Here is a 6621-nt window from a genome sequence, read left to right as displayed (position 1 = left end):
CTATCTACCCCTCCTTCAAGGTTGCAGTTCTTCACTCAGTGCTTATATTCCTTCTTTCTCTGCACTCTACCACTACTTGTTTCTTCTACTGATTTGGCAGAGCCCCTGCACCATTATATCATGTGATGTTATAAAAAAAAATTCATGGGCTTACAGTCAGAAAGATCTGAGTTTCACTCCTGAATGTCTGAAAAGTGACTATTTTTTAAAAAATTTTAATTGAGGTCTTTAAAAAAAAAGTATTTAAGGCAATGGAATTAAGTAACTTATCCAAAGTCAAAGAGCTAGGCAATTATTAAGTGTCTGAGATCTCATTTGAACTCAGGTCCTAATTACCTACCTCAGATCTTTTAGTTTCTCATCTGTGAAGTGCAGGTAATTGCTCTTGCTTTGTCTTATAAGGAGCTAATAGATTTGTATATTTATCATATTATTGTGTATCATAGATGTCTCTACTATAACTTTAAACTCTCTGAGAGCTAGTAGTATATCTTTTCAAAGTCATATCTCACTGGATGTGTAGCACAGTCCTCTGATCCCAACTGATGCTCAATAAATACTGAAAAATAAATATTTCAAAATTACAAAGAACAAGCTTGATCCCAAAAGAAGACCTCCCCTCATTTCTTGGGGGAGGGAGTTGACCCATAGGTGTGGAACATTACATATATTGTCAGATTTTTTTCAATGTATTGATCACTTTTACTAGTTTTCTCTTCCTCTTTCTTTTGGAAAAAAAAAAAGTCTTTGTTATATGGAATGGTTACCTGGAAATGGAGAAGGGAAGGGATTTAGTGGGTAATTTGTTGTTCAATTATTTCAATCAAGTCTGATTCTTTGTGACCCCATTTGGAATTTTCTTGGCAAAGATGCTGAAGTGATTTAACATTTAACATTTAACATTAAGTGACTTTCCCAAGGTCACTTTGCTAGTAAAATGTCTGAGGCCAGATTTGAACTTGGGAAGAAGAGTCTTCCTGCCTCTAGGCAAAGTAGGGGAAATTTAGACTGGGTAAAAACAAAGGATTTCTATAAAAGTTTATTTAAAAAAATACTCTTTGAATTTGAGAATAAATTTCAATTTCCAAGGGTAAAAGATTTTTTGAAAACTGGGAATTGTGATATTTCCCCAACTATATTATAGGATCCTCTAGGCTAGGCCTTGACAACCTCTGTGAGTTTGGCTTTAAAAAAAATTAAACGTTTTAGCCTCTAGAGTTGTCCTAATAAGGGACAAAAAAGAACAAATATAATTAAGCTAACATACACATTTCTTAAAATTTCTCTAAACTCACTGATTATGCAAGCATGCATGGGGATCCAGCTAGGAAACCAGACCCAAAATGAAGTTTTGGAGAGAGGGTTCTTTTAAAATTTTACTATCAGAAGGTGGGATCTGAAAAAAAACTTCCTTTAGAGTCCATCAAAGGAGGGACCCTGAACTCAGGATGGAGTTGGGTATCAGACAAAGGTATGTCCAGGAGGACAAGCCAGGAGGAAAGACACCCCGCCCCCCACCAACTCAGCATCTTTGCCTCTAATTTGTTTGCTAAAACCAACATAAAGCAATGATACAATCAGGAAATTCATATTTGTTATTAGAGGTCAATGATCTCAATAGAGCCCCACCCCCTACCAAACTCAAATCAGATTAGAAACTCAATCAAATCCATCCAGGGTCCAGATTACACAAATCAAGTAATGAGAGAGAGAGAGAGAGAGAGAGAGAGAGAGAGAGAGAGAGAGAGAGAGCTAGAAACCTTAAATCCCAGGTAATCATTCAAAAAAGTACTTGGTGCAAAAGTTCTGCAAAGTAGGTTGTGTAATCTAAATAAATAACAAGTATTATCATCCCCATTTTCTAGATGATAAAACTGAGGTGCAGTAATGTAATACAACTTCACACAACTTGTGTCATAATTGAAAACAAAGATTCCTAGTTCAGCTCTTTTTTACTATATCAACCTTTAAAGAAGCTTAAAATGCCCAATGAATAAATGAAAACAAAGCATTCAATAAGTACTATATACCAACCACAGAGCTAAGAATTAGAGTTATAAATACAGAGTTTACATTTTTATAGAGGGGAAATAACACTGGGAGTGTTAAGAAAAGGAATGCCTGATTTTAGTGAAAATAGGAATTGCAGCAAGCACGGCACCCTTAATTTTATTTTTATAGTAGTATTTTATTTTTTCCAATTACATGTAAAGAAAAATGTTAATACTCACTTTTTAAAAATTTGAGTTCCAAATTTTCTCCCTCCTTCCCTCACCTACTTTGATATAGATTATATATGTGAAATCATGTAAAATTTATTTCCATAGTAGTTGTTGTGAAAGAAGAAACAGACAAAAAGGGGAAAAAGTACAAAAAAAAGTGAAAATATTATGTTTTGTTCTGCATATCAGTTCTTTCTCTGCAGGTAGATAGCACTTTTCATCATGAGTCCTTTGGAATTGTCTTGGATCATTTTATTGCTGACAACAGCTAAGTCATTCTTAGTCTATCATCATACAATGTTACTGTTACTGTGTACAATGTTCTTTCTTTTGGTTCTGCTCACTTCATTTTATCTGTGAGGAATGTAGGATGTTGGTCTTCACAGGGTGTGGAGGGGAGCCCTTAGAGAATCCATTACAAAGGGGGAATGGCCCAGCCAATCACAAAACCGGGAGAGTTTTCCTAATCCCATTCCAGGGGTAGCAAACCCAAAACTGGTTCTCAACCAGTCAAGAGTGAACTAGAGGTCTTAATCTAATGCAACTGAGTTTAACTGAGTTTTCACAATTAGGTAATTGAATATTAATCCACACCCCCACACACACCTAAAGATTTGGGTTCATTAGCATATCATTCGTGGTAGGATGTGGGGGAGGTCTATTAGGAGCATGTCATGGAATGGGTGGACCTGTTAGATTGTAACTCAAACTCTGAGAGTCTATGAAAATCCAAGAGGGAGAAGAGTTTCTGAAGACTAAAAATTACCTGATGTTCCAAGACCACTTCTGCCTCAGGCCAGGTAGGTACAAGGTGTATCTTGCAAGGTTCGTGATTAAAATGTACAATTGTTCTCTCACTCTAGCAGGTTTTTCTTTTCATTCATTTATAACATGTCAATTCACTTAACCTTTAATTTTAGAGAGATGTTTAGAATTCTAAGAGGTTGACTTACCCAGGCACACCAGTAATTGTGGGTCAATGAATGGTGTGTCCTGAGCCCTGATCTTCATCCTTCTGAGTCTGTAACTCTTAGTCCTCCAAGCTACAGCTTTGTCTGAATTGATGCTGGAGACAGCTGATGCCCCTTTTCCAGAAACTAGGGTAGTGTTGATTTGATTATTCTGTCTAGAGCAAGAAGTGAATAGCAGACAGGTAGATTGGGAGAAAGGAGGTATAAATACAGCAAGCAGCAAAGCAGGTGGCAAGATGAAGTATGGTTTAATGGTTTGGTTTGAGTCCAGTGGAGTTCTTCAGTAATCTGGAAACTTGGATCCTCCCATTCCAAAAACTGAGTGCATTAATTTCTCCAGAAACTGAAGTGGTGGAAGGGTTGATCATTTCTGTTGGGTTAGGATTTGAAGTGCTGTTCTAGGTTGAAGAATATGAGCCAGTGGGTTGAATGGATAACAAGATGGTCTGGGTGGAATATGAAACAGTCTGATTGATCTGAGGTCTGAGACCTAATTATTAGGGGCTAGTTGAGTTGCTCAAATAGATGATTCAAAAATAATAGGGGATAAGAGTTTCAATCCTTGGGGTGGGGGGGGGACCACTGGAATCAAAATAGGCCTGAAGAATCAGAGTAGCTGAGACCTTCTAAGTGCTACCCAGGCAGGAAAGGCACTGTAGGAATTGCTGGAAACAGATAAAATTGAATGAAAAATAGTCCATCTTTCAGGGTTCAGTTTCCTCACCTATAAAATAAAACCCATAGTCTAATAGTCTGTTAAATTTCCTTTTAACTCTAAATCAGTTTTGTTTATGTGAGGGGGGTATTGTTCAACAGTACTTTCCCCTATTAGTACAACTTATCAGTTCCATGCTAAAGAGTAATTTGGTAGGGGGGAAACATGTCTATGGAAAAACTTTTACTGGGAGATGGTGCTTGCACTAAGCTTTGAGGGATACTAGAGATTCTAAGAGGCAGAGGTGAGGAAGGACTGCAATGTAAGCTTTGAGGGATGGTCTGTGTAAAAGTCTCAGAGGTAGTTAATGGAATAGTTTTAGTGGAGGAACAGCAAGAAGGAAGAAAGAAAGAAATAATTAGGAGGGGGGGAAAGGCAGGTGGGAGTCAGGTTATGAAGGACTTTAAAATGCTAAACTGAGGAGTTTGCATTTGTTCTAGAATTGGTGATCATAGGAAATTATTGTGGTGTTTAAAAAAACAATTGGTGACCATAGGCAATTATTGTGGCATTTAAAAAACAACAAGGAAAAGTACCTATAAATCTTTAAAAATAAATTAAAAAGGGGTGGCTAGGTGGAGCAGTGGATAGAGCATCAGCCCTAGAGTTAGGAGTACCTGAATTCAAATCTGACCTCAGACACTTAATAATTACGTAGCCTTGTGGCCTTGGGCAAGCTACTTAACCCCATTTGCCTTGCAAAAACTAAAAAGTAAATAAATAAATTGATTAAAAAAACAAATTCTGGCACATGGATTCTGAAGTTTACAGTTTATTGAGACAGAATAGAAGGGAGAGAGGTAGTAGACTCCAAGTTAAGAGCACAGGAACTGTGGCAGTGGCAGTTTTGCAAAGGTAAATAGATTTGAAGGGGAAAGATCTTTGAACCTAGAGAGGGACAGGACTAGCTCAGGGCTAGCTAGTGTAGGTTAAGGTTCAGTAATCAAGAAAGTAACAGAAGGTGAAAGACCTGTTTCTGCATGCAGAGGTTCCTGAGGATTGGCTTCAAGAAGACTTTGGGTACTAAATTTTATACCCTTTCATCTACTGTAAGCAAGTTTATACCCCAAAGTGATCAAATAAGAACCTCTAGGTACAGAAAATATCTATTGCTGCCTCTTTCTCATGGTGAAAAAGAACTGGAAACTTAGGAATTGCCTATCAATTGGGGAATGGTTGAACATATGTATGGTCTATGAATGTGATGGAATACTGTGCTAAAAGAAAGGACAAAAAGGCTCGGAAAAACCCAGGAATACTTGCATGAACTGATGCAAAGTGAAATGGGCAAAAATAGAAAAATAGAATTCAACAGCTGTTGCAAGACAAACAATTTGAAAAATTGAAAAAACAACAGTAATGACAAACCAAGATTCCAGAGGATCAATGATGAAGCTTGCTCCTTATTTCTTGACAGAAAAATAATGGATTCAGGACACTGAATAAAACCTATATTTTTGGACATGGCCAACAGGAAGGATTTGTTTTGCTCAACTATGAATATTTGCTATAAGGGTTTTCTTTTTCTTTTCATAGTGGTTGGATTAGGAGGAATTACAATGGAAGATGGGAGAGAAATAAAATAAATATTGGTTAACTAAAATAATTTTTTTTTAAAAGCTGGAACTCAAAAAACCTTCCTCAATTAGTGAGACCCCAATTCAAGGTTAAATCTAAACAGGATGTTTCAGTGGGGACCTAATCTCAAATCCAAAAGTCACAGGACTACAGAAGTATCCATAGAAATTCCAGGGATAGGGGTGGCTAGGTGGCTTAGTGGATAAAGCACCCACCAGCCCTGGAGTCAGGAGTACCTGAGTTCAAATCCAGTCTCAGACACTTAATGATTACCTAGCTGTTTGGCCTTGGGCAAGCCACTTAACCCCATTGTCTTGCAAAAACCTAAAAAAAAAAAAATGTTAAATCTAATTGAACTAAACAAAAAAAGGGGGGGGGGAGAATCTAATTGAACCCAAAGATTCCAGTTTCTGGGATAAAAACTCATTCTTTGATAAAAACTGCTAGGAAAACTAGAAGATAGTATGACAGAAATTAGGCAGACAATATCTCATGCCCCATACCAAGATAAGCTCAAAATAGTGTTTGAATGCAGACCATAACTTATCTTCAATTTTAAAAAATTGTCTTATGGTGTGGTTAGGTGGTGTAGTGGATAAAGCACTGGCCCTGGAGTCAGGAGTACCTGGGTTTAAATCTGGTCTCAGGCACTTAATAATTACCTAGCTGTGTGGCCTTGGGCAAGCCACTTAACCCTGTTTGCCTTGCAAAAACCTAAAAAAAAAAATGGTCTTATGTATTATCTCTTTTTTCTAATGTTTTCTTCCTTCGTTTGGATATGATTCTTCTCTTTCAACATGTTCAGTATTGACCTATGTTTAGTAAGGTTATAAATATAAAGTTTATATCAAATTGCTTTCTGGGGGGGGCAAGGAGAAAAATTGTAAAACTCAAAACCTTGTAATGAAAAATGACTGGCTAAAAACTACCATTGCATGTAGTTGGAAAAAACAAAGAAAATATTTTTTTAAAAGAGTCTAATTGAACTCTACAAACATCCTTAGCCTACTGACTTTTTTTCAGATTCAGGGTTGGGAGTTTCATTAGATTGAGTGGCAGAAGCCAATAAACAGGGCCAGGTTTGGTTCTAGCCTGGGTCTCCACCCCAAGGCAGTCTGACATTTCCAGAAAGGCT

The sequence above is a fragment of the Macrotis lagotis genome, chromosome X, assembly GCF_037893015.1.
Source record: "Macrotis lagotis isolate mMagLag1 chromosome X, bilby.v1.9.chrom.fasta, whole genome shotgun sequence".
In the NCBI taxonomy this organism is placed as follows: Eukaryota; Metazoa; Chordata; class Mammalia; order Peramelemorphia; family Peramelidae; genus Macrotis; species Macrotis lagotis.
The sequence above is the reverse complement of the archived record's forward strand: the minus strand, read 5'-3'. Positions refer to the sequence as shown.